The sequence below is a fragment of the Cricetulus griseus genome, chromosome 4 (genome assembly GCF_003668045.3).
Source record: "Cricetulus griseus strain 17A/GY chromosome 4, alternate assembly CriGri-PICRH-1.0, whole genome shotgun sequence".
Taxonomy (NCBI): Eukaryota; Metazoa; Chordata; class Mammalia; order Rodentia; family Cricetidae; genus Cricetulus; species Cricetulus griseus.
Genome location: NC_048597.1, coordinates 74,975,777 through 75,002,679, shown reverse-complemented (window position 1 = coordinate 75,002,679; position 26,903 = coordinate 74,975,777). Strand labels below are relative to the sequence as shown.

Below are 26,903 nucleotides of genomic sequence, written 5' to 3'. Positions count from 1 at the left end.
ATTCTAACAGGTTTAAGATGGAATCTCAGAGTTGTTTTGATTTGCATTTCTCTGATGAGTAAGGATGTTGAACAGTTCTTTTAAGTGTCTTTCAGCCACTTGAATGTCCTCTGTTGAGAATTCTCTGGTTAGATCTGTAACACATTTTTTAATTGGCTTATTTGGTATTTTGATGTTCAGTTTCTTGAGTTCTTTGTATATTTTGGAGATAAGTCCTCTGTCAGATATGGGCCTAGTGAAGATCTTTCCCCATTCTGTAGGCTGTTGTTTTGTTTTATTTACAGGGTCCTTTGCCTTTTGTCTTATTTACAGTGTCCTTTGTCTTACATTAGATTCTCAGTATCAGGTGGTTCCATTAATTAGTCATTGCCCTAAGAGTCTATGCTACTGGTGTTATATTTAGGAAGTGTTAGATTTAGTCTCTGGTGGCAATTCCTTCAAGGATACTTCCTATACTCTCTTCTATCAGGTTCAATGTGTCTGAATTTATGTTGAAGTCTTGGATACATTTAGACTTGGGTTTTGTGCATGGTGATAGACAATGATACTTTTGAATTCTTCTATATGTTGACATCCAGTTATGCTAGTACCATTTCTTGAAGCGACTTTTTTCCATTGTATTCTTTTAGGTTCTTTGTCAAAAACCAGTTATTTATACTTGTGTGAATTAACTTCAGGTCTTTTTTTAAATTCCCTAGGTGCATCTGTCTGGTTTAATGCCAATACCAAGCTGTTTTCTTTACAATAACTCTATAGTAGAGCTTGAAGTCAGGGATGGTGATGCCTCCAGGAGTACCTTTATTGTATAGGATTGTTTTGGCTATCTTGGTTTTTTTCCACATGAATTTGAGTATTTTTTAAATGTCTGTGAAGAATTGTGATGAGATTTTGATGGTATTGTGTTGAATCTCTAGATTGCTTTTTGTAAGATTGCCATTTTTATTACCTAACCAAGAGCATGGGAGATCATTCCATTTTCCTATATCTTCTTCAGTTTCTTTCCTCAAAGACTTATAATTCTTGTCATACAGTTCTTTCACTTGTTTTTTTAGAGTTATCCCAAGATATTTTATGTTGTTTGTGACTACCCAAAAGGGTGATGTTCCTCTCTTTTTTTAATCACCCATTTATCTTCTGTATATAAGAGGGCTATTGTTTTTTTGTTGTTGATGTTGTGTTGTTTTTTGTTTTTTGATAAACTTTTTCCATTTTTATTTAAATTAGAAGCAATACGGTTTTACATGTATTTCCCAGTTCCCTCTTCACCACTTGCCTGCCCCCTACTAACACCCTACCTATCCCATACCCTTTTTGCTCCCTAGGGAGGGTGAGGCCTTCCATGGGGAATCATCAGAGTCTGTCATATCCTTTGGGATAGGACCTAGGCCCCCCACTGTGCGTCTAGACTGAGGGAGTATCCCTCTATGTGGAATGAGCTCCCAAAATTCATTTCTATGCTAGGGATATGTACTGATTTACTACAAGAGGCTCCATAGATTTCTGAGACCTCCTCAATGACACCCATGTTCATGGGGTCTGGATCATTCCTGTGCTGGTTTCTTAGCGATCAGTCTGGGAGCCATGAGCTCCCCCTTGTTCAGGTCATCTGTTTCTGTGGGTTTCCCCAGCCTGATCTTGACCCATTTCTCAACACTACTCTTTCTCTGCAATTGGATTTAGGTTCAGTTCAGTGTTGAGCTGTGGGTGTCTGCTTATACTTCCATCAGCCGCTGGATGAAGGCTCTAGGATATCATATAAATTACTCATAAATCTCATTATCAGGAGAGGACATTTAAGGTAGCCTCTCCTCTGTTGCTTATATTGTTAGTTGGTGTCACCTTGGAGATCTCTGGACATTTTCCTAGTGCCTGATTTCTCTTTAAACCTATAATGGCTCATTCTATTATGGTATCTTATCTTGCTCTCTACTATGCTTCCACACACTCCCCCCGCTCAAATTTCCTGCTCCCTCATATACTCCTCACCACTCCTCTTCTCCCCTTCTTTTTCTCCTAGCTTCCTATCCCCTCTCCACATGCTCCCAAATTGCTCAGGAGATCTTGTCCCTTTCCCCTTTTCTGGGGGACCATGTAAGTCCTCCTTGTTTCTTGCTTCTATGGTTGTGTGGACTGTAGGCTGGTAATCCTTTGCTCAAGGTCTAAAATCCATATTTGAATGAGTACATACCATGGCTGTCTTTTTGTGACTGGGTTACCTCATTTAGAATGGTTTCTTCTAAGTCTGTCCATTTGCCTGTGAATTTCAAGATTCCATCGTATTTTTTTTTCCTCTGATTGGTACTCCATTGTGTAAATGTCTCACATTTTCTCTACCCATTCTTCAGTTGAGGGGCATCTAGGTTGCTTCCCCATTCTGGGTGTTACTAATAATGCTGCTATTAACATAGCTGAACAGATGTCCTTGTTGTATGAATGTGCTTTATTTGGATATACACCTAAGAGTGGAATTGCTGGATCTTGTGGTAGCCTGATTCCCATATTCCTAAGGATACTCCACACTGATTTCCAAAGTGGCTGTATGAGTTGGCACTCCCACCAGCAGTGGAGAAGTGTTCCCCTTTATCCACATCCTCTCCAGCATAAACTGTCATTAGTGTTTTAGATTTTGGCCACTCTGACAGGAGTAAGATGGTATCTCAGAGTTGTTTTGATTTCCATTTTCCTGATGGCTAAGGATGTTGAACACTTTCTTATGTGTCTTTCAGCCATTTTATATTTCTCTATGGAGAATTCTGTATTTAGAACTCTACCCCACTATTTCATTGGATTATTTGGTGTTTTGGAAACTAGCACCTTGAGTTCTTTGTAACTATTGGAGATCAGCCCTCTGTCAGATGTGGGGTTGGTGAATATATTTTCCAAGTCTGTGGGCTGCCATTTTGTCTTGCTGACTGTGTCCTTTGCCTTACAGAAGCTTCTCAGTTTCAGGAGATTTATGTTGAGGTCTTTGATCCATTTTGACTTAAGTTTTGTGCAGGGTGAAAGGCTTGGATCTATATATAGTCCTCTACATGGCCTCATCCAGTTATGCCAGCACCATTTGTTGAAGATGTTCCCTTTGTTCCAGTATATAAATTTGGATTATTTGTCAAAAGTCAGTCATAGGTGTGTGGGTTAATATCAGGGTTTTCAATTCTATTCCATTGGTCTACCTGTCTATTTTGGTGCCAATACCAAGCTGTTTTCAGGACTATAGCTCTGTAATAGAGCTTGAAATCAGGAATGATGATGCCTCCAGAAGTTCCTTTATTGTACAGGGTTGTTTTGGCTATCCTGCGTCTTTGGTTTCTCCATATAAAGTTGAGAATTGTTCTTTCAAGGTCTGTGAAGAATTGTGTTGGTATTTTGATGTGGATTCCATTGAATCTGTAGATTGCTTTTGGCAAGATTGCTATTTTTACCATATTGATCCTACCCATCCAAGAGGATGGGAGATCTTTCCATTTTCTGGTATCTTCTTATTTCTTTCTTTAGAGACTCAAAATTCTTATGGTACAAGTCTTTCACATTTTTGGTAGTGTTACCCAAAGGTATTTTATGTTGTTTGTGGCAATTGTAAAGGGTGATGTTTCTCTGATTTCCTTCTCTACCAATGTGTCATCAGTATATAGTAGGGCTACAGATTTTTTGAGTTAAATCTTGTATCCTGCCACTTTGCTGAAGGTGTTTATCAGCTTTAGGAGTTCCCTGGTAGAGTTTTTGGGTCACTTATGTAGACTATCTTATCATTTGCAAATAGTGAGAGTTTGACTTCTTCCTTTCTGATTTGTATTCCCTTGATCTCCTTTTGTTGTCTTACTGCTCTGGCTAGAACTTCAAGGGCAATATTGAAGAGGTATGGAGAGAGTGGACAGCCTTGTCTTGTCCCTATTTTTAGAGGAATTGCATTGAGTTTCTCTCCCTGATTTCTCCAAGATCTTTATCATGAAGGGGTGTTGGATTTTGTCAAAGTTTTTTTCGGCATCTAGTGAGATAATCATGTGTTTTTTTTCTGTTAGAATTCTGCACTGAAGCCATCTGGCCCTGGGCTTTTTTGGTTGGGAGACTGATTGAAAGCTTTCCTGGGTATAGTAGTCTGGGCTGTCATCCATTGTCTCTTAGTGAAGGTAGAATATTGATCCCGGACCTTCTGGCTTTCAGAGTTTCCAAGGAAAAGTCAGGTGTGATTCTGATAGGTTTGCCTTTATAGGTTACTTGACCTTTTTCCTTTGCTGCTCTTATATTTTCTCTTTATTCTGTATGTTTGGTGTTTTGATTATTATGTGGCAAGGAGAACTATTTTTTGGTTCAGTCTATTTGGTGTTCTGTAGGCTTCTTGTATTTTCATTGGCATGTCTTTCTTTAGCTTGGGAAGGTTTTCTTCTATGATTTTGTTGAATATGTTTTCTGGGCCTTTGAGTTGGATTTCTTCACCTTCTTCTCTACATATTATTCTTAGTTTTGGTCTTTTCACAGTATCCCATATTTCCTGGATATTTTGTGTTAGGGATTTGTTGGACTTAAGATTTTCTTTGGTTGATGAATCTATTTCCGCTAGTGTGTCTTCAACTCCTGAGATTCTCTCTTCCATCTCTTGTATTCTGTTGGTTATGCTTAAATCTGTAGTTCCTGATCATTTACCCAGCTTTTCTATTTCCAGCATTCCCTCAGATTGTGCTTTCTTTATTGTCTCTTTTTCAATGTTTAGGTCTTGAACTTTTTCCTTGAAAGATTTGTTGATATCTGTATTTTTTTGGTTTGTTTTATCTTCCATTTCTTTAAGGGACTTTATCATGTCCTCTTTGAGGTTCTCTATCATTTTCCTGAAGATGTTTTTAAGGTCATTCTCTTCTGGTTCATCTGCATTGTGATGTTCAGGTCTTGCTGGTGTATGGTTCATAGTCTCCGGTGGTGTCATATTGGGTTTTCTGCTGTTGATTGTGCTTTTACCTTGTCCTCTTCTCATCCTTCCTTCTGGTGGGTATAGCAGGAGTCTCTTCCTCTCCAGGTGGGTATAGGACCAAGGTACCTCTCTGGTATATGCAAACAGATCCAATACTCTGATGTCTGTCCTCTTCTCCTGGATGGAGGTGGCACTGTTACCAGGGCCTCGACAGTGTTTGGGTGCCCTGGGTCCCACTGGGCCGGTGGATAGAGTCGGAACTGCCACTGGGGCCTCTCGAGTGTCTGATGTTTTGGATCCCGCTGCCGAGTTCAGATCCAGCTAGGAGATTTCTCAGCCTGTGTCTTTTTATAGGTGAGTTAAGACCATTAATATTGAGGGAAATTAAGGAACATTGAGTGTTAACTCTTGTATGTTTTTGATTTGTTGGTGGTGGTTTGTGAATTGCCATCGGGACTTTGATTCTATTCCATTGATCCACCTGTCTGTTTTTATGCCAATACCAAGCTCTTTTCAGGACTATAGCTCTATTGTAGAGTTTGAAGTCAAGGATGGTGATGCCTCCAGAAGTTCCTTTATTGTATAGGATTCTTTCAGCTATTCTGGGTTTTTTGTTTTTCCATATAAAGTTGAGTATTGTTCTTTCCAGGTCTGTGAAGAATTGTGCTGGGATTTTGATGGAGATTGCAGTGAATCTATAGATTGCTTATGGTAGGATTGCCATTTTTGTTATGTTGATCCTATCTTTTCAAGAGCAAGGAAGATCTTTCTATTTTCTAATATCCTCTTCAATTTCTTTCTTTGGGGACTTAAAGGTCTTGTCATATAGGTCTTTCACTTGTTTGGTTAGTGTTACCCCAAAATATTTTTCATATGTGTCTATTGTAAACAGTGATGTTTCTCTGAGTTCTCTCTCATCCATTTTATCATTTGTATATAGGAGGGCTTCTGAATTTTTATTTAATCTTTTATTGCACCACATTACTGAAGGTGTTTGTCAGCTGTAGGAGTTCCCAGATAGAATTTTTGGGGTTATTTGTGTATATTATCATAACATCTGTGAGCAGTAACAATTTGACTTCTTCCTTTCCAATTTGTATCCCCTTATATTCTTTTATTGTCTTTTTGATTTAGTTAGAAATTCTAGTACTATTATGAATAAATGAGGAGAGACTGGACATCCTTTTCTTGTTTCTGATTTTCATGGAATCACTTTGAGTTTCTCTCCATTTAGTTTGATGTTGGCTGTTGGCTTGCTATATATTGCCTTTATTATGTTTAGGTATATTCTTTGTATCCCTGATTTCTCCAGTGACTTTAATATGAAGGATTGTTTAGCATTGTGAAGGCTTTTTCAGCATCTAATGAGATGATCATGTAGGATTTTTTCTTTTAGATTGTTTATATTATGGATTAATTTGACAGATTTTCTTATGTTGAAACATCCCTTCCTGTCTGGGATGAAGCCTGCTTGGTCATGGTAGATGATTTGTGTGTGTGTGTGTGTGTGTGTGTGTGTGTGTGTGTGTGTGTGTGTGTGTTTCTTGGATTCAATTTTCCAGTATTTCATTATTTTTGCATCAATGTCCATGACGGAGATTGGTCTGGAATTCTTTTCTTGTTGCATCTTTGTGTGGTTTGGGTATCAGGATTACTGTAACATCATAAAAGGAGTTTGGCAATGTTTCTTCTGTTTCTGTTGTTTGCAGCAGTGTATAGGTGTACAGAGGTATTAGATCTTCTTTAAAGTTCAGGTAGAATTCTGCACTGAAGCCATCTGGGCCTGGGCTTTTTTTGGGGGGGGTGTTGGGAGACTTTGAACATTGCTTCTACTTCCTTAAGGGTTATAGGTCTATTTAATTTGTTTATCTGATCTTGATTTAATTTTAGTATGTGGTACCTATCCAGAAACTTGTCCATTTGTTTTAGGTTTTCCAATTGTGTGAAGTAAATGTTTTCAAAGTGTGACCAGATGATTCTCTGTATTTCCTCATTGTTTGCTGTTATATTCCTTTCTTCATTTCTGATTTTTGTTAATTCAGGTATTCTCTCTCTGCCTTTTGGTTAATTTGGATAAGTGTTTGTATATATTGTTGATTTTCTGAAAGAACAAACTCCTTTTTGATGATTCTTTTTTTCCTTTTACTATTGTTTTAATTGACACATAGTAATTATATATGCCTACTACATTGCCTCTACCTTTGTCACTTTTAGTGACTTCCACATCAGTGCAAATGGTCTATACAATGACATTGTTTCTTAGAACCTTTGTTTTTCTTACTCTCATCATATGGACTTGAAATTCAACATGGTTTTCTGATCACAAACACTCCCATAGCAATCACTCAAATAATTGATTCGCAACAACTGCATTGTCTCAAGTGTCAACTTGCAATATGAAATTCTTTTTTATTTATTTATTTTCCAACTTTTTATATTTGAATTAGAAGCAGGATTGTTTTACATGACAATCCCAGTTCCCTACTGCCACCCATCCTCCCCTACCCCCCCAAACCAAAACCTTATCTGTCACATATCTTTTTTGCTCCCCATTGATGGTGAGGCCTTCCAGAGGAAATCATCAGTGTCTATTGTATCCTTTGGGATAGGGCCTAGGATCACCCCTATGTGTCTTGGCTCAGGGAGTATTCCTCTATATGGAATGGGCTCCCAAAGTCCACACCTATGCTAGGATAAATACTGGGCTTTGACAGAAGGTCCCATAGATTTCTGAGGTTTTCTCACAGAAACAGATGTTCCTAGGGTCTAGATCTGTCCCATGCTTGTATTCCAGCTATCAGAGAGGGGAGCAAGAGTCCTGGATGTTCAGGTCATCTGTTTCTGTGTGTTTCACCAGCCTGGTCTGGACCTCTGTACTCTTCACTGGTCCTTCTCTGCATCTGGGTTCCAGTTCAGTACGGTGATTAGGTATGGGTGTCTGCTTCTACTTCCACCAGCAGCTGGATGAAGGCTATAGGATGGCATATAAGTCAGTCATCAATCTCATAATCATAATGGAGGGCATTTAAGGTAGGCTCTCCTCCGTTGCTGAAATAGTTAGCTGGTGTCTTCTTCGTAGATCTCCAGAAATTTCCCTAGTGCCTGATTTCTCTGTAAACCAAAAATATCTCCCTCTATTTTGTTATCTCCATTCTTATTATAATGTATTCTTCCCCTGACTCATACTTTCTGCTCCCTCATGTCCTTGGCATCCCTCTTCTTCTCCCCTTCTCATTCTCCTAGTTCCCTTCCCCCTCTTCCCATGCTCCCAATTTGCTCAGCAGATCTTGAAACTCTCCCCTTCTCCAGGGGACCATGTATGTCTCTCTTAGGGACCTCCAAGTTTATTAGCTTCTTTGGCAGTGTGGATGGTAGGCTGGTAATCCTTACTCTATGTCTAAAATCCGCATATGAGTGAGTACATACCATGTTTGTCTTTTGGCGATTGGGTTACCTTGCTCAGAATGGTTTCTTCTAGATCCATTCATTTTCCCGCAAATTTCAAGATTCCATTGTTTTTTCTGCTAAAAACAGAAAAAACATTCCATTGTGTAAATGTACTACATTTTCTCTATCCATTCTTTGGTTGAGGGGCATCTAGGCTGCTTACAGTTTCTCTATTACAAATAGTGCTGCTATGAGCATCGTTAAACATATGTCCTTGTTGTATGAATGTGCTTCTTTTGGGTATATGCCTAAGAGTGGCATTGCTGGATCTTGTGGTAGACTGATTCCCATTTTTTTTGAAGAGTCGCCATACTGATTTCCAAGTGGCCGTACAAGTTGGCACTCCCACCAGCAGTGGAGAAGTGTTCCCCTTTCTCCACATTCAATGAGCTGTCATTGGTGTTTTTGATTTTGGCCATTCTGACAGAAGTAAGGTGGTATCTCAGAGTTGTTTTGATTTGCAATTCCCTGATGGCTAAGGATGTTGAACACTTTCTTATGTGTCTTTCAGCCATTTTAGATTCCTCTATTGAGAATTGTCTATTTAGTTTTATACCCTACTTTTTAATTGGGTTGTTTGGTGTTTTGGGGACTAGCTTCTTGAGTTCTTTGTATATTTTGGAGATCAGCCCTCTGTCAGATTTGGGGTTGGTGAATATCTTTTCCCAGTCTGTCAGCTGCCATTTTGTCTTGCTGACTGTTTGCTTTGCTTTACAGAAGCTTCTCAGTTTCAGAATGTCCCATTTATCAATTGTTGACCTCAGTGTCTGTGCTACTGGTGTAATGTTCAGGAAGCAGTCTCCTGTACCAATTAATTCAAGGGTATTTACCACTTTATCTTCTAATAGTTTCAGTGTAGCTGGATTTATGTTGAGGTCTTTAATCCATTTTGGCTTACGTTTTGTGCAAGGCGATAGGCTTGGGTCTAACTGCAGTCTTCTACATGGTTTGTGAAGAATTGTGTTGGGATATTGATGGGGATTGTATTGAATTTGTAGATTGCTTTTGGCAAGATTGCCATTTTTACTATGTTGATCCTACCTATCCAAGAGCATGGGAGATCTTTCCATTTTCTGGTATCTTCTTTAATTTCTTTCTTTAGAGACTCAAAATTCTTACAGTACAGGTCTTTCACTTTTTTGGTTAGTGTTACCCCAAGGTATTTTATGTGTTTGTGGCAATTGTAAAGGGTGATGTTTCTCTGATTTCTTTCTCCACCAATGTGTCATCAGTATATAGTATGGCTACAGATTTCTTTTTAGTTAATCTTGTATTCCTGTCACTTTGCTGAAGGTCTTAATCAGCTGTAGGAGTTCCCTGGTAGTTTTTCGGGTCACTAATGTAGACTATCATGTCATCTGCAAGTAGAGAGAGTTTGACTTCTTCCTTTCCGATTTGTATTCCCTTCATCTTAGTTGTCTTATTGCTCTAGCTAGGACTTCAAGGACAACATTGAAGAGGTATGGAGAGAGTGGACAGCCTTGTCTTGTCCCTGATTTTAGAGGAATTGGAGTTTGTCTCCATTTAATTTGATGTTGACTGTTTTCTTGCTGTATATCGCTTTTATTTTGTTGAGGTATGTTCCTGTTATCCCTGATTTCTCCAAGACCTTTATCATGAAGGGATGTTGGATTTTGTCAAAGGCTTTTTCAGCATCTACTGAGATGATCATGTGGTTTTTTTCCCTCAGTCTGATTATATGGTGGATTACTGTGATGGATTTTCATATGTTGAACCATCCTTGCATCCCTGGGATGAAGCCTACTTGATCATGGTGGATGATTTCTCTGATATGATCTTGGATTTGATTTGCCAGTATTGAATATTTTTGTGTCAATGTTCATGAGGGATATTGGTCTGTAGTTCTCTTTCTTAGTTGTGTCTTTGTGTGGCTTGGGTATCAAGGTTATTGTAGCCTTGTAAATAGAGTTTGGCAATGTCCCTTCTGCTTCTATTTTGTGGAACAATTTGAGGAGTATTGGTATTAGCACTTCTTTGAATTTCTGGTAGAATTCTGCAGTGAGTCCATCTGGGCCCGGGCTTTTTTTGTTTGGGAGAATTTTGATGACTGCTTCTATTTCCTTAGAGGTTATAGGTCTGTTTAAGTTGCTTATCTATCCTTGATTCAATTTTGGTAAGTGATAACTGCCCAGAAAATTGTCCATTTCCTTTAAATTTTCTAATTTTGTGGAGTACAGGTTTTCAAAGTGTGACCTGAAGATTCTCAGGTCTCTTGTTATGTCAATGTACATAACAAGTGTCCATTGTTATGTCCCCTTTTTCATTTCTGATTTTGTTAATTTGCATGATATCTCTCTGCCTTTTGGTAAGTTTGGATAACGGTTTGTCTATCATGTTCATTTTCTCGAAGAACCAACTCTTTGTTTTATTGATTCTTTGAATTGTTTTCCTTGTTTTGACTTTATTGATTTCTGTCCTCAGTTTGATTATTTTGTGGTGTCTGCTCCTCCATGGTGAATTTGCTTCCATTTTTTCTAGAGCTTTCAGCTGTAATGTCAAATCTCTAGTATGGCTTTCTTTAGTTTCTTCATGTGAGCACTTAGAGCTATGAACATTTCTCTTAGTACTGCTTTCAAAGTGTCCCATAAGTTTGGGTATCTTGTGTCTACATTTTCATTGAAATCTAGGCAGTCTTTAATTTCTTTCTTTATTTCTTCCGTGACCCAGGAATGTTGCAATTGAATGTTGTTCAATTTCCATGAGTTGGTAGGTTTTCTGCACTTTGATTTGTTTTTGATTTCTAACTTTAAAGCATTGTGGTCTGATAAGACACAGGGGATTATTCCAATTTTTTTTGTTCCTGTTGAGGTTTGCTATGTTGCCGAGCATGTGGTTGATTTTTGAGAAGGTTCCATGTAATGCTAACAAGAAGGTATATTCTTTTGTGTTTGGATAGAAAGTCTATAAATGTCTGTTAATCCCAATTGGGTCATAACTTCTATTAGTTCCTTTGTCTCTTTGTTAAGTTTCTGTCTGGTGGTCCTGTCCAGTGGTGAGAGTGGGGTGTTGAAGCCTCACAGTATAACTGTGTGAGGCCTTATTTGTGATTTGAGTTTTAATAATGTTTCTTTTGTGAATGTTGGTGCCTTTGTGTTTGGGGCATTGATGTTTAGAATTGAGAGTTTGTCCTGATAGATTTTTTCTGTGATGAATATGAAATGATCTTCTTCATCTCTTTTGATTTTAGTTTGAAGTCTATCTTGTTAGATACTAGGATAGCTACCCCAGCTCATTTCGTGGGTCCATTTGATTGGAGTATCTTATCCCAACCCTTTACTCTGAGGTAATGTCTGTCTTTGAATTGGAGGTGGGTTTCTTGTATGCAGCAGAAGGATGGATTCTATCTTTGTATCCAATCTGTTAGCCCATATCTTTTTATAGGTGAGTTAAGACCATTAATATTGAGGGAAACTAAGGTCCATTGAGTGTTTATTCTTGTTTAGTTTTGGTTTGTTGTTGGTACTGGTATTGTATGTGGATTTACCATGCCTTTTATTTGTTGTTTTCGTAAAGTGGGATTATCTATTGCCTATGTTTTTGTGAGTGTAGTTAACTTCCTTAGGTTGGAGTTTTCCTTCCAGTACTTTCTGTAGGGCTGGATTAGTGGTTTAAATGTTGTTTAAATCTGGTTTTGTCATGGAATAACTTGTTTTCTCCATTTATAGTGATTGAAAGCTTTTCTGGGTATAGTAGTCTGGGCTGGCATCCATGTTCTCTCAGAGTTGGTAGAATATCTATCCAGGTCCTTCTAGCATTCAGAGTTTCCATGGAGAAGTCTGGTGTAATTCTGATAGGTTTGCCTTATATGTTACTTGGCCTTTTCCCCTTGCTGCTCTTAATATTTTTTCTTTATTCTGTAGTTTGGTGTTTTAATTAGTATGTGTCAAGGGGACTTTCTTTTGTGGTCCACTCTATTTGGCATTCTGTAGGCTTCTTGTACTTTCATTGGCATGTCTTTCTTTAGGTTGGGAAAGTTTTCTTCTATGATTTTGTTGAATATGTTTTCTGCACCTTTGAGTTGGGTTTCTTCACCTTCTTTCTATACATGTTATCCTTACATTTGGTCTTTTCATGGTGTCCCATATTTCCTGGATATTTTGTTTTATGGATTTGTTAGACTTCAGATTTTCTTTGCTTGACGAGTTTATTTCCTCTAGTTTGTCTTCATCATCTGATATTCTGTCTTTCATCTCTTGTATTCTATTGGTTATGCTTGCATCTGTGGTTCCTGATCGTTTACCCAGCTCTTCCATTTCCAGAATTCCCTCAGTTTGTGTTTTCTTTATTGTCTGTAATTCAGTTTTCAGGTCCCGAACCGTTTCCTTCAGCTGTTTAATTGTATTTTCTTAGATTTTTTGGCTTACCTTGATTTCTTGCATCTTTTGGTTTGTCTTTTCTTCCATTTCTCTGAAGGATTTTCTGATTTCCTCTCTTAGGTTCTCTATCATCTGCATGAAGTTGTTTTTAAGGTTGCTCTCTTCTGCTTATTCTGTCTTGGGATGTTCATGTCTTGCTGGTGTAGAGTCCCTAGACTCTCATGGTGTCATATTGGTTTTCTTGTTGTTGGATGTGTTCTTATATTGTCATCTTTGCATCTCTTCTTCCAGTGGGTACAGTGGTGTCACTTCCTTTACTGGTGTGTATGGGTCTGATGTTCTCTTCAGGTATGTGCAATTGACTTTGGTACTCTGATGGGTTTCAAGTTGGGTGCAGGCAGTTCTGAGGCACTTGCTCTCCAGGTTGGTGAGAGTAGCACTGGTGCAGAGATGTCAGCAGACTCTGGGTTGCTTGGTCCTCAGGGACCAAGTTGTCCTGCCGAAGATCCCTGGGCAGGTTTTGCCAGGGTGGGCAGATGGAAGTTGGGCCCAAGGCAGGGACTGAAGCAGCTCCCCTCTGCACTCTCTGCACTCTGTGGGGGGCTGGAATAGCCCAGCAATCTCAGCAGAGTCAGGATCCCAGGGTCCTCAGGCACTGATTCAGTCTGCCTGCAGATCTGGGGCCTTGATTTGCCAGGGTGGGCAGGCAGAAGTTTGGCCCAAGGTAGTGGCCAAATCAGCTCACCTCGGCACTCTCTGCACTCTGTTGGGGCTGGAATAGCCCAGTAATCTCAGCAGAGTCAGGATCCCAGGGTCCCCAGGGACCGATTCAGTATGTCTGCAGATGCCAGGGTGGGATTTGCCAGCTTTTTTGATGATTCTTTCTATTGTTCTTTCTGTTTTATTTATTTCAGTTCTCAATTTGATTACTTCTTGTCAGCTTGTTTGCTTATTTTTATTCTGGAGCTTTCAGCTATTTGTTAATTTGAAGGTGTGGGATTTCTTTCACTTCTTTATGTAGGTATTTAGTGTTAATAACTTTCCTCTTAGCACTGCTTTCATAGCGCCCCATAAGTTTGGGTATGTTGTATAAATACACTTTCTCTGAATTCTAGTCTCCCTTTCTTCAATTATCCCTTGACCCAGGGGTTATTAATTTGATCTTTAGTCTGTCCATGGGTTGGTAGGCTTTCTAGATGTTCTGTTGTTGTTGAATTCTAACTTTAAACTGTGGTGGTCTGATAAGATATGGGGGGTTATTCCAATTACCTTTATCTGTTGAGGTTTGTTTTGTAACTAAGTAAGTGCTCAATTTTAGCTAAGGTTCCATGGGGTGCTGAGAAGAAGGTATATTCTTTTGTGTCTGGCTGGCAGGTCCTATAGATGTCTGTTAAGCCTATTTGAGTTATAACACCTGTTAGATCCCTTATTTCTTTGTGTATTTTCTGTCTGGCAGACCTGTTTAGTGGTGAGAGTGGGGTGTCAAACTCTCCCACTATTAGTGTTTGGGTTTGATATGTCATTTAACCTTTAGTAATGTTTGTTTTAGGAATGTGTGTGTGCTTGTCTTTGGGGACTGCATATTGAGGACTGAGACTTCTTTCTGGATTTTTCGTGATGAATATTAAATGTCCTTTATTTTCCTTTTTGATTATCTATAGTTTGAAGTCTATAGGATAACTATATCAGCTTGTTTCTTATTTCCATTTAATTTTAAACTCTTTTTTCATACTCTGAGGTAATTTCTGTGTTTAAAGTTAAGGTGGGTTTCTTGTATGAAGCAGAAGGATGGATCCTGTTTTCATATCCATTCTGTTAGCCTGTATCTTTTTATAGATGAGTTAAGTCCATTGACATTAAGAGATAACAATGACTGTGGTTGTTGATTCCTGTTCATTTTTTTTTGGTGGTGATAGTTTGTGTGTGTGTGTGTGTGTGTGTGTGTGTGTGTGTGTGTGTGTGTGTGTTTCCTTCCTTTAAGATTTGCTTGTATGGGATCATTTATTGCCTTACTCCTGGGTAAGTCTAACCTCCTTGTGTTGGAATTTTCCTTCTAGTGCTTTCTGTAGGGCTGGATTTGTGGACAGGTATTGTTTAAATCTGGTTTTTTCATGGAATATCTTGTTTCCTCCATCTTTGGTAATTGAATGTTTTGCTAGATATCGTGGTCTGGGTTGATATCATGATCTCTTAGAGTCTGCATAATGTCTGTCCAGGACCTTATGGCTTTGAGAGTCTGCATTGAGAATATGGGGGTTATTCTCATGGGCCTGCCTTTATAGGTTACTTGACCTTTTTCCTTTGCAGTTTTTAATATTCTTTCTTTATTCTGTATAATTTTTGTTTTGATTATTATGTGGTGGATGACTGCAGCAAGAGATCTAACTATGTACCTGTGGCACTCACCACGTCCATTTGGGAGTGGTCACAGGTGCATACAGAAGGGGAGGTTTTAGGTTGGCTCTGGAAGGCACTCTCTCTCTCTCTCTGGCTGCTGGCCTGGACACAGAACACAGCCTAGAAGGATATTTGGAGATGGAACCTGCAGCAGCTGCCTGCCTCTTATGTTAGTGTTATCTCTGTGAATAAACCTTTTCAACCAATACTGTGTCTAGCAAATATTGATTCCAACGCATGACATCTGTTACCAGGAGTCGGGTATTTTGCCCCTATTGTCAAATCCACTGAACTCCATGGCCACACACTCTGTTTAAGCCGCTTATGTGTGGCGCATAGGTATTTCCCTGGAGCTGGTGTAATTTAGCAGTAACTAGTGTGAGGGTTACCTTCCACTGTTCTCATCCCCCAGCTGTTGCACTGAACCTGCCTCTGCCCTGGGAATGATTATCCACTCTTGCTTCCCTTTTTCCAGGCTCACAGAGGATTTCGGCAGAGGGTTCCAGCAGATGCTGGGAGCTGCAGCCTTGAGAATTCTCGATTGCTAGCTTAGACCTCTTGGCTCAGATGCAGTGGAGGCTGCTTTCCTACCAGCCCCAAGCAGCCCAGTTCCCATCCTCCAGATGCCACCCGTAACGCAGCTCCCCCACTGGCCATGGAACTCACCCTAAGGAGCACATGCCAGCCAGGCAGTTTGAACTTTGATCTGATCATTCGAGATCTACCCCAACCGTTTCCTCCCCCTGGGGCCTGGCACCAAGGGTCTCTTGTTCCCACCAAGCTGCCTGGCTGCCTGGAGACAGCGTCCAAGTAGCCATGCTCCACCTGTTGCTGCATACATGTGTGCTCTAACACTGCTGATTTATTTGTGCAGTCCCTGGGGCCTGTGTTTCCCCACGATTTGCACGAAGCTCGTATTTCACTGTTTCTGAAAAAATTTACTTGAGTTGGATTTGCTAAAAGTTTTGGTTAGAATTTACAGAAACAATCCAGATGGAGAGCATCTTGTGAAATGCAGAACATAAGGTTGAATTACTTTCAGGAAAAATGTGTTCCATATCTACTGATTCAACAGACAGAATAGAAAATGTGGAACATAATATTGAAATACTTAAACAAAAAACCTGTTTCGTGTCTTATGATTTCACTAATAAAATACAAAGAATGGAACATAAGATTGAAATACTAATGGAAAGAATTTGTTCCATGTCTGAGACTAATGGCAAGCTTTCAGATAGAACACTGTTTCTGGAAGGCAGTTTACATGCTATTTAGATAATATCTAAGGATGACAGTATAAAATGTTTAGAATCATATATAAATGAGGAAAACAAAAATGACTGATTCTATGAAATCTTTAGAAACTTGTATGGCCTAGGATATTCAAACACTCAGAGAAACAATGGTAAATGAATTGCAAGCCTTAGAAGACCTTCAATCTGATACATCAGAATCAGAGATACAAATAACAGGTCATAAAAGAGATTTAAAATTACCTACAAATTTCAGATACCAAAAAGACCTTCCTAAGATCGTTATGCCCTCTCCTATCGTTTTCCCTGTGGCTATGACTGAAAAACTAGCAATGAAAAAATCACTTGAAAGTCTTCATTGTTTATCATTGGGAGCCAATACAGATAAGAGACCTTAAGGACATTAAGGACGACATGGTCTCTTATGGCATGTACTCTTCCTATGTCAGACAATTGCTGGACACATGGGCAAGAACTAACAGAGTGACCCCTAAAATTTGGGGCCAACTAATATCATCTGTGCTTGAAAATCCATCTCATATACAATGGAGGGATTTATGGAGGGAAAAAGCAAAAACCCTTGAGCTTCAGGGCTTAAAGAAAGGTTATGAAGCTCTCCAAGATATGATTCTTGGTGAGGGGTCTTTATGCTTACTCAGAAACTAAAGCTGCATATGATGAACACATCTTGTCTCTATGCTGTACAGCAGCTTTGAATGTTTGAGAGAAGGTTCATGAACCAGGAGAGAGGACAGAACCCTATACCATAGTAGTACAGGGATCAAGAGAAAAATACAGCAAATTCTTATAAAGATTGTCCAGAGGAGTAGAGTTACAGGTAACAAATTCAGATTCTACACGAGTACTCATAGAATCCCTAGCTTATGAGAATGTGAATCCATAATGCAAAATGGTGCTTTGGCCCTTAAAGATCAGATCAGCACCATTGGATGAATGGGTCCCATATACAGCCAGGATTGAACATAAAGATTATGACACTGGAGCTATGGTAGGCAAAGACATCTCAAAAGGTTTGAAAAGACACCAAGATGCCAGATGCCTTAACTGTGGTGACATAGAAACTTGGGGAAGAGAAACAATCTCCAAAGGTTTAAAAAGACATCAAAATGCCAGATGTTTTAACTGTGGTAGAATAGAACAACTAAGAAGAAATTGTAGGCAAAGCATTCATAGAAATAAGGTTCCTTCTAGGAATGACTCAAACAGAAGGACTCAACCTTCTGGATTATGAAGAAGATGTGGCAAAGGCTGAATCTGGATCAATGAATGTAGATTGACCAGAGAAGGCAAAAAATCCCTTTTCAATTGGGAAACTTCTTTGGGGGACTCATGTGTCCCCCATGTGAAAAGTGGTTCAGTCATTCCCAGTCACTATGGAGGACAATCCTCCTTAGGAAAAGTAAAAAAATCCAGTGCCTAATGTACAAAATCATACTGCTCTAGATGACAGATTCACAATGGAGAATGAATCAAATGTAACTGGAGGAAGCAAAAAACATATATTTTGGCAAACTTTTATAAATGATCAATGGCCTAAATTAAGAGTACAAAAATAACAAGGTAATTGAGGTGATATTTCTTACAGGTGCCAATGTGACCATTATAACTCAAAAAATCTTGGCCTCCAAGATGTCCTCTGCAAGAGGTAAATGTTGAAGTCTTAGGGATTAAAACCATATCTCAGGTGAAACAGAGCACACAATGGGTTGAATGTGTAGGGCCAGATGGACAAAGAGGAAGATTGAGACCATATGTTGCTGGCATAGCAATAAAACTGTGGGGTCATGATTTATTGCAGCAATGCAATACCCAGATTAACATCCCTCCAGTATCAGATATGAATCACAAACAAGCTCTTGGTGGTAGAAAAAATATTGTAAGGTACTACAGAAAACAGATACTAACCATCCAGTCTGTACATAAGCAGAATACAAGTGCCAAAGTTACAGAGGAACCAAAAGCCCTACCCTTAAAATGCCTAACAGATGAGCCTGTCTGGGTAGGGCAATGGCCTGTGACCTCTGGGAAGCTAGAGGCTTTAGAAAAGCTGGTTCAGGAATGGCTCAATGCTGGACATATTGAAGAATCTACTATCCCTCGGAATTCTCCTGTATTTGTTACCAAAAAGAAATCTGGTAAATGGAGAATGCTTACAGATCTGAGAGCATCAATAAAATAATTCAGCCTATGGGCTCTCTACAATCTGGGATGCCCTTGCCTTCTCTGATACCTATAGGACAACCTACTATACTCATTGATTTAAAAGATTGCTTCTTCACCATACATTTACAAGAAAAAGATAGGGAAAAATTTGCCTTCACGGTGCGTACTTGTAACAATTCTCAGCTGGTTAAGAGATATCAATGGAAAATCTTGCCACAGGGAATGTTAAATCGTCCCACCCTGAGCCTGTATTTTGTGAAAATCCTTTGGAAATAATTCATAAACAATTTCCATAATCCATAATTTACCATCATATGGATGATATGTTATTGGCTTACTCTAAGGAGGGAAAGTTGTAAAAGATGTTTGAGACAGTAAAGGAAGTTTACTTTGTTGGTGATTACAGACTGCCCACAAAAAATACAAAGAGGAGATTCTATCAATTATTTATGTTATAAAATAGGTCTAAAAAATTAGACCAGTAGAAGTATAGATTGGGGGAGATTGTTACTAGACCCTTAATGATCTTCAAGAATTACCTGGGGAGATTTCTCAGCTACAGATAATTATTGGAGTAGAAGCACATGATTTGCAACATTTAAAAATGACCCCAAATTGAGACAAGTACCTAAATAGTCCATGAATATTATCAGCTAAAGCTCAAAAAGAATGAGATTAGGTAGAAAAGAAAATACTAGAAGCACATGTGGACCGTGTGGATCCAGAACTAGACTGTATTCTGGTTATTTACCATCTAGAGAATACCCTTCAGGGATTTTTATTCAGAGGTAAGATATCATATTAGAATGGTATTTCTACTTTCAACAGCATAAACAAAATAAAAACTAAAAGCATATATAGAAAAGAGCTCTGATTTGATATTAAAAGGCAAATTAAGTGTTCATCAATTGACAGGAGGGACCAAGCAGCAATTATAATACCTTTAATTAATGATGAAATTTCCTCCTTATGGAAAGATAATGAATATTGGCAAAGAGCTTGTAGTAACTTTTTTGGGGAATGATTAGCAACAATTATTCCAAAACTGAGAGAATCAAATTCATGAAGAAAACGATTTGGATCCTTCCACAGATCGTAAGAGAAACACTAAATCTCTGGAGTTCCTACATTCTACACTGATGCAAACAAATCAGGTAAGACAGGATATAAATCAGGTAAAATAAGTAAAGTAGTTCAAAGCCCTTATAACTCTGAACAAAAGGCAGAATTTTATGCCATTCTCCTGGTACTTATGGATTTTACAGAGTCTCTCATTATAGTTATGGACTGTCAATATGCAGAGAGAGTTGTTTTACATATTGAGACTGCTGAATTTATTCTTGTTGATACAGAATTAACTTCATTGTTTATAAAATTACAAGAAACAATCAGGAATAGGAAATGTAATATATATATATATATATAATATATATATATATATATATATATATATCACATCAGATCCCATATGGGTCTTCCAGAAGCCTCAGAATTTCAAAAAACACAATGTGAATAGCAAAGGTTTTAAAAAGGATTTTTTCCATCACTTGGTAACAAGCCAAGGAAATAGTTAAAAAAAACTCTCCTACTTGTTCATTCTATAGCCAAATTCCATTACCAGCAGACTATAATCCCAAAGGTATACATAGAAATGAAATTTGACAAATGAATTTGTTTCACTTTGCAGAATTTGGAAAATTAAAATATGTGCACCATATAATAGACACATTTTCAGAATTTCAATGGGCCACTGCTCTTAAATCTGAAAATGCTGATTCTGTAATCATACACCTATGACAGTTAATGGCCATTATGGGTATACCTGCACAAATGAAAACTGACAATGCTCCAGCATATGTCTCCAGATAATTGGAACTGTTTTTTAAATACTGTAACATAAAGCACATAACTGGCATACCGCACCATCCTACAGGACTAGCAGTGGTTGAGAGATCTAATCACCCTTTAAAAGAAATGCACTATTAACAGACAGGGGGAACGAAGATCCCCAAACACAGATTCCATAATGCTTTATTAACATTAAACTTTCTTAATGCTAATGAGAAAGGAAAAAGAGCTGCAGAAAGACTATGGACTACAGGAAAAAAATTCTGAACCAAATCAGCCAGTGTACTTCAAGGATGTATTGAAGTCTGTTTGGAAACCAGATATGTGCTACATTGGGATAGGGTTTTTGCCTTTGTTTCCACAGAAGAAGAAAAGCTTTGGATACCATCAACTTTGATCAGGATTCAGTTTGAACAGGAGAAACTTCTTGATGAAGAGAAATGACAGGTCATCCACCAAGATATGTCCCATGAGTTGTATGGAGACCTCACAAAGGAAGGGAGAGTGTTTTCTTCTTTTCTTAACAGGAAAACCCATCTCCAAAAAGCAAAAAGACACTGAACATCTAGATGCCTAAAGAAGAGAGGAGAGCAATCTAAGAAGAACCATCAAACAAAGAAGATTCTGATATATGATACCGATGTCTAGTTCTGTTAAACTATATCTTTACAAAAATCTATTTCTCTTTACTTCCCAGTATTCTTTTAGTCCCAATTCAATTAAACCAATGCTGGCTTTGGAGTGTGATTTGGGTCTCCTCCTCTAAATCCAAGATGTTGTTAAAATAAAATTCAGAGTTTCTGTGTCATATCAAGAAGACAATTGATGTAAGACAGAAGAAAATAAAATCTAGGGACTGTCATTTGTCTAAACTTGGTTCTTTCTCTGAAAGCCTAATTTCCCTCATATTTATTACTTTATTTATTGTTACCTTTCCTGTATGCATACCTATAAACATTGACATTTCTGTGTTGATATTAATGTTTAAGTCCTCTACATTGAACAAAGAATTTCCTAACAGCAATATTTGAACTATCCAGAAAGAAAATGAGGCCCCACTTCATTGATTCCACTTGATTCAACTTGATGCTTTTGAAATGAAAATTACCACCCTAAAACCAGTTTGAGACTATATTGCTCTAGACAACTCCAGAGTAGCTAACTGAAATGACACAACTTATATTACACTCTGGCCAGAGCTTCACATAAGAACTTCAGTCAAGCACCTGCCACCAGAGACTAGGTACAATTGTTACAGTTAGTCTGCTCGAGACTTTTGTTACTCTAAAATTTTCTTCCTACAGGATCTGATGAGGTTATTATCATCCCATTTCAGCAGGAAGTAATTCTAAGAATACAACACCCTCTTTCCTTACTTTTGACACTAAGGGATAATATACACTTGTTTAGGTTTGGTTTTCGGTTGTTTAGGGTTGGGTTTGGATAAAGGGTGTGCAGATTTTGGTATCTCTTTTAGGTAAGTTTAGGATATGGATGGGAAAGGTATGGTTTGGATGGGATACAGGTAGATTAAAATATCTTCTTGTGATTTACCTTAGTAATAATTAGCTATAGACAGCTTACATTGTTATAGGTTCTCGTATGATGTAACTTATGTATCATCAAGTTGTTTCCCTTTCTTGGATAATTTGTATATTGCATTTTGTCATATTGTGTAAGGTCTTCTTTCTATTTATGGTGTTTGGTGTGCAAATATCCTTATCATCTCCTATGTATACATGCTTTTACATGTGTAAGAGATTTTGTATATTGACACAATTTAGTATATTTCTATCATGTTGCACTATATAGTTCTAACCCCGATTAGACACTTCAACTATTTCTGTTTTAGAGATTCACATACATATGGGTATATAGTTATATTGCTGTAATCTTGGTCTTTGCTAAATTATTTAGTAAGATTAAGCCTTTGTACAACTAGGTTCCCAAGAATTACCGATATTTTCACCCACATTCTTGTATCTTTGAGATTAGTCAGACATAGAGTTTGGTCTTCAAACACTTCATAGACCTGTGGAATATGTCATTTAAATGTTTTAATATTAGTACTCTGTTGACAAGAGACACAATTGCTCCTGACAACATCAAGCTATTTCCTGAGAAATTGTTGGGTACTGATGTCACTCCTTCTGGAGTCCATTATCTCCTCAGCTAATGGCCTCTTGGGCAAAGAACTGCCCCCACCTCAACTGCTGACTTTGGACATGCTGTCTTACTGGGCTTGCAGGAGATATTTTAGAACACTGCTGAACCTTGCCAAGTCAGGGTAAGACTGCCTTTCTACCTTCCTGTTTCTGTGTTGGTCAGTCTGATATTCTAGGCCTTAGCCAAAGCTGGTTGCCCCTGTGCTGCTGTAAGGCTTTGAGTGACTGTCCAGGTAGCCTGCTGTTTTTGTCTTTGGTGCACTTTTGGAATTTGCTCACCTGCACTTCCTGCCTACCCTAGTATAGTTATCTTCCTTCTCAGGTCTTTGATGAGGTTGAATATTAGACGCACAATTATTGTTTTCTCTTCCTAGATAGAAATATTAGTTTATAAGACTTAAACTTTCCAGATTAGGAGAAATTTATAGTAATGACTGGATAGGTAGTTATTGCCATTCTCTTTAGTTGAATCACTGGCAATAGGTATTAGGTGTGTTTGTTCTTATTTTCCTTCTCCTAAACCATACTTGCTATCTTTGTACATAGTTTTGTGTAAAGTCTAAATCTTCTCTTTAGACTAAAAGCGGAATTGAGGTGAGACTTATAACTACACACCTTTGCCACTTGGGAGTGGTCACAGGTGCATACAGGATGGGAGGTTTTAGGTTGGGTCTGGAAGGTGCTCTCTCTTGCTGGCTGCTGGCCTGGACACAGAACACAGCCTAGGAAGATCCTTGGAGTCAGAACTTGTGGCAGCCGCCAGCATCTTATGTGTTATCTCCCTGAATAAATCTTTTAAACCTGTATTGGGTCTAGTGAATATTGATTCCCACATGCCACAGAGCACAATTTTTGGTCCAGTCTAGTTGCTATTCTGTAACCTTCTTGCATCTCATAGGCATTTCCTTCTTTAGGTTGGGAAAGATTTGTTCCATGATTTTTATTGAATATAATTTCAGCACATTTGAGCTGGTATTCATCTCCTGGACATTTTGCATTATAACTTTGTTGGCTGTAATGTTTTCCTTGACTGTGAGTGCATTTCTTCTATGGTATCCTCAACATGAGATTCTCTCTTCCCTTCTTGCATTCTGCTGGTTATGCTTGTATCTGTAGTTTCTGTTCATTTCCCCAGATTTTCCTTCTCCAAAATTCCTTCCATTTTTGTTTTCTTCATTGTTCCCATTTATATTTTGAAGTCTTAGACTTGTTTGTTTTTCTTGTTTTCTTGGCTTTCTTTAAGGGATTTATTTATTATATCCAATTTCTGTATGTTTTTTCCTCTATTTCTTTAAGGGAATTATTCATATCTTCTTTAAGGGCCTCTATTATCTTGAGCAAGTTATTTTTGAGGTCATTTTCTTCAGCTTCTTCTGTATTGAGATTTTCATGTCTTCCTGATGTAGTGCCACTAGATTCTCTGTGAAGTGGATTTCTGTGTCCCAGAGAGCAATTGAGGCCAACAGAGACAGGTGTGACTGGTGGTAGGGTGGGATTTGTAGGTTATAGTGTTCCATGGGAGGTTTTCGGTGTAGCCAAACTGCAAAAGTCTTTCCTGCTGGACTGCTATTATGGCTGAGATGTGTGGGTGAAGACTTGGGGTTTTGCCCAGGACCTAGGAACTGGTAGATGTGTGGTAGGAATGAGAAGAGGGTCACTCACCTCTCTGTCCTCTTTGTGCCTAAAATTAATTTTTTATTATAATATTTATGTTATTTTATTCTCTTTTCTGTAAACCTTCCCATGTTCCTTCATGGTTGCTATCTCACCAATTACCTCTTTTTAAAATTATTATTATTTACTATATGTAAGTGGATGTATGTGAATTTGTTTGTGTGTTTTATGTATGTGTTTTACTTCAAAAGTCAATAGACAATTAGAATATCAGGTGAATATAAATTGTGCCAAGTGGGCAGTTAAAATAAAATATGACATAGCTTTCCAAAACATTAAATTCCAATATTTTTACAAAAGTGTTTATTTTCCACAGTAAATTAAAAGTAATTGAATGCTCTTTGATCTTAGACAAAGGTCTAATAAACCAACAATGTAAATAACTATAGCCCATTCTTTAAAATCTTGACATGCCAGAAACCCACAGATAAGCAATTAGCCTAACTCTTGGAACCTAGCTGTAGAGAGGGGGAGGTATGATGAGCAAAGGTGTCAAGACCAGGCTAAGGAAAGCCACAGAAGCAGCTTACCTGAAGAAGGGGGAGCTCATGCACCTCAGACTGACATCTGTGAAGCCAGAATAGGTCTTAACCAGGCCCGCTGAACATGGGTGTCTGTTTGAAGCCCTGGGCATTCTATGGGGCCTCTGGTAGTGGAACAGTATTCATCTCTAGTATACAAATGGACTTTGGGTTCCCATTTCCCATAGAATGATACTCCCTCAGCCTAGACACGTGGGGTAGGGCCTAGGCCCTGTCCCAAATGATGTGGCAGACTTTGATGATCCCCTCATGGACAGCCTCATGCTCCTTGGGGATCAGAAGGGGGATGGGATGAGGGGATCTATAGGGGCATATGAGAGGATGGGAGGGAGAAGGAACTGGGATTGATATGTAAAATAAGGTTCATAATTTGAAAAAATGACAAAAAACCTGGTTATGCACCCATAGAAGAATGAAAGTAGATTTTATATCTTTACCCTGCTTGAAAATCTATTCAAATCATTCTGAGAATGTCATTAAAATGTAAAGATCCTAACACCAAGAAAAGCTTAGAAAAATACTTTTGGATGTAGTATTCTCGGCAAATTTTTCATAGAACTGTACTAAAGCAAAAAATAGGATCAAGAATTGAAAATTTCACTACCTGAGATAACACAGCTTTTCCACAGCAAGATAAACTGACTTGACTGGACACAGAGACATTCTGCAAAATGAGAAAAATGTGTTCTTTCTCTCCTTCAGACATGGTACTAATATGTGCTGTATATGAAGAGGAGCAAAAATTTAGCACAAAAAATGTTTTTAAAAAATTAAAACCACCACCATAAAAAGAAAGCAGAAGTGGGCAAAACCCTGAAAGTCCATCTTTAAAGCAATCCAAATATCCACCCATCACGACCTTATCCACATTGAACACCTCAGGAAACAATCCATTTCTATTCTGGACTCTCAAGTTATCAGGACTTAGAAGGTTAATAGAGCTTTTGGGATGATCCATGAGTACAGCCTCTTATAATTTTCCTCAAGATAAATGAAGTCCGGGTGATTGAAATGATCAGTAAATGCATCGTATTTCTTTTCAGAAAGAAAAAATCTCTTTACTCTATACATATCTGATATGTATTGGACATGTGTTTCAGTGCAGTGCAACTACCTGCTCTTCACACCTATGTCACTTTTATTATGTAATTAATAGAGGAGGGCTTTAAAATACACCACAGTAACTATGTGAATGTATGACTGAGCTGTTAGACATACATATTCATATGATATCCTTAAAAATTTAGATTTACAGCCATAGCACTTCCTCCTCTTCAGGTTAACTTCATTTATAATATTGTGAATTAACATGGTGGGTGGACTACAAAGGTCTGTTTTTTTTTTTTTTTTTTTTTTTTGCAAATTGAAGGGTTTATCTTGGTACTTCTTGCTCAAAGGAAAGCATAAAGAGAGTGTGGAGCTGTCTCTAAGGATGTAAGGAAGATCAGGATTTTATATTGAATGACTATTTCACCACTGAAAAGAAGACAAGATGACACAGTAGGTCAGTTTTGAGAATGTACATGGGAAACCTAATCTAAGCATTGATATTAAGTCACTGATTTAGATTTGATGAATTCTGCCTATCCATTTCCCTGGAATGAGATAGGAAGTATTTTTGATTGTAGAGCAACATTAATAGACTATTGGCTTACAGATAATGAGTGATTCACACAGAAAGGGATGAAAGACTCCATAAGGCCACTGACAATTTAGAATGACATGGGTAATAATCAGCTATAGTGAGCAGGTGTCCTATGATTTTCAGTGGACCGTTTCTGATTAACATTTTCTGGTTGTTTTCCTTTGCACTTGCTCTGGTTTCCTGTGTTGGAAGACATTTGCATCATCCAAAGTCACTTTGCATGTAGCTATTATCTAAGAACATTTTTCACAATTATACTCAAGAGAGTTTTCCCTGGGGTCTGGTGACTGTACTGGTAGATATAATCATGAGTCTCCAGGATAAAGAATTCCAACTGTATTTTGAGACTTGTTTTTCTAAATTTCTCATGCAGTGTGTCATATGGGAGTAGTCAGGGAAGACAGTTCCAGAATTCTCCATGGGGAGGAAGAGAACTGCCCAAAAGATATGTGATTAGAGTGATGACTTCACTCACCAACTATATTACAAAAGCGTATGCTCACAATCA

At 38.3% G+C, this 26,903-nt stretch overlaps 1 protein-coding gene across 1 annotated transcript in view; it reads left to right on the top strand.

Moving 5' to 3' along the window:
* LOC100770839 (vomeronasal type-2 receptor 116) overlaps positions 1-26,903 on the top strand; it is a 55,164-nt gene that overhangs the window by 10,390 nt on the left and 17,871 nt on the right. The window lies entirely within an intron of this gene.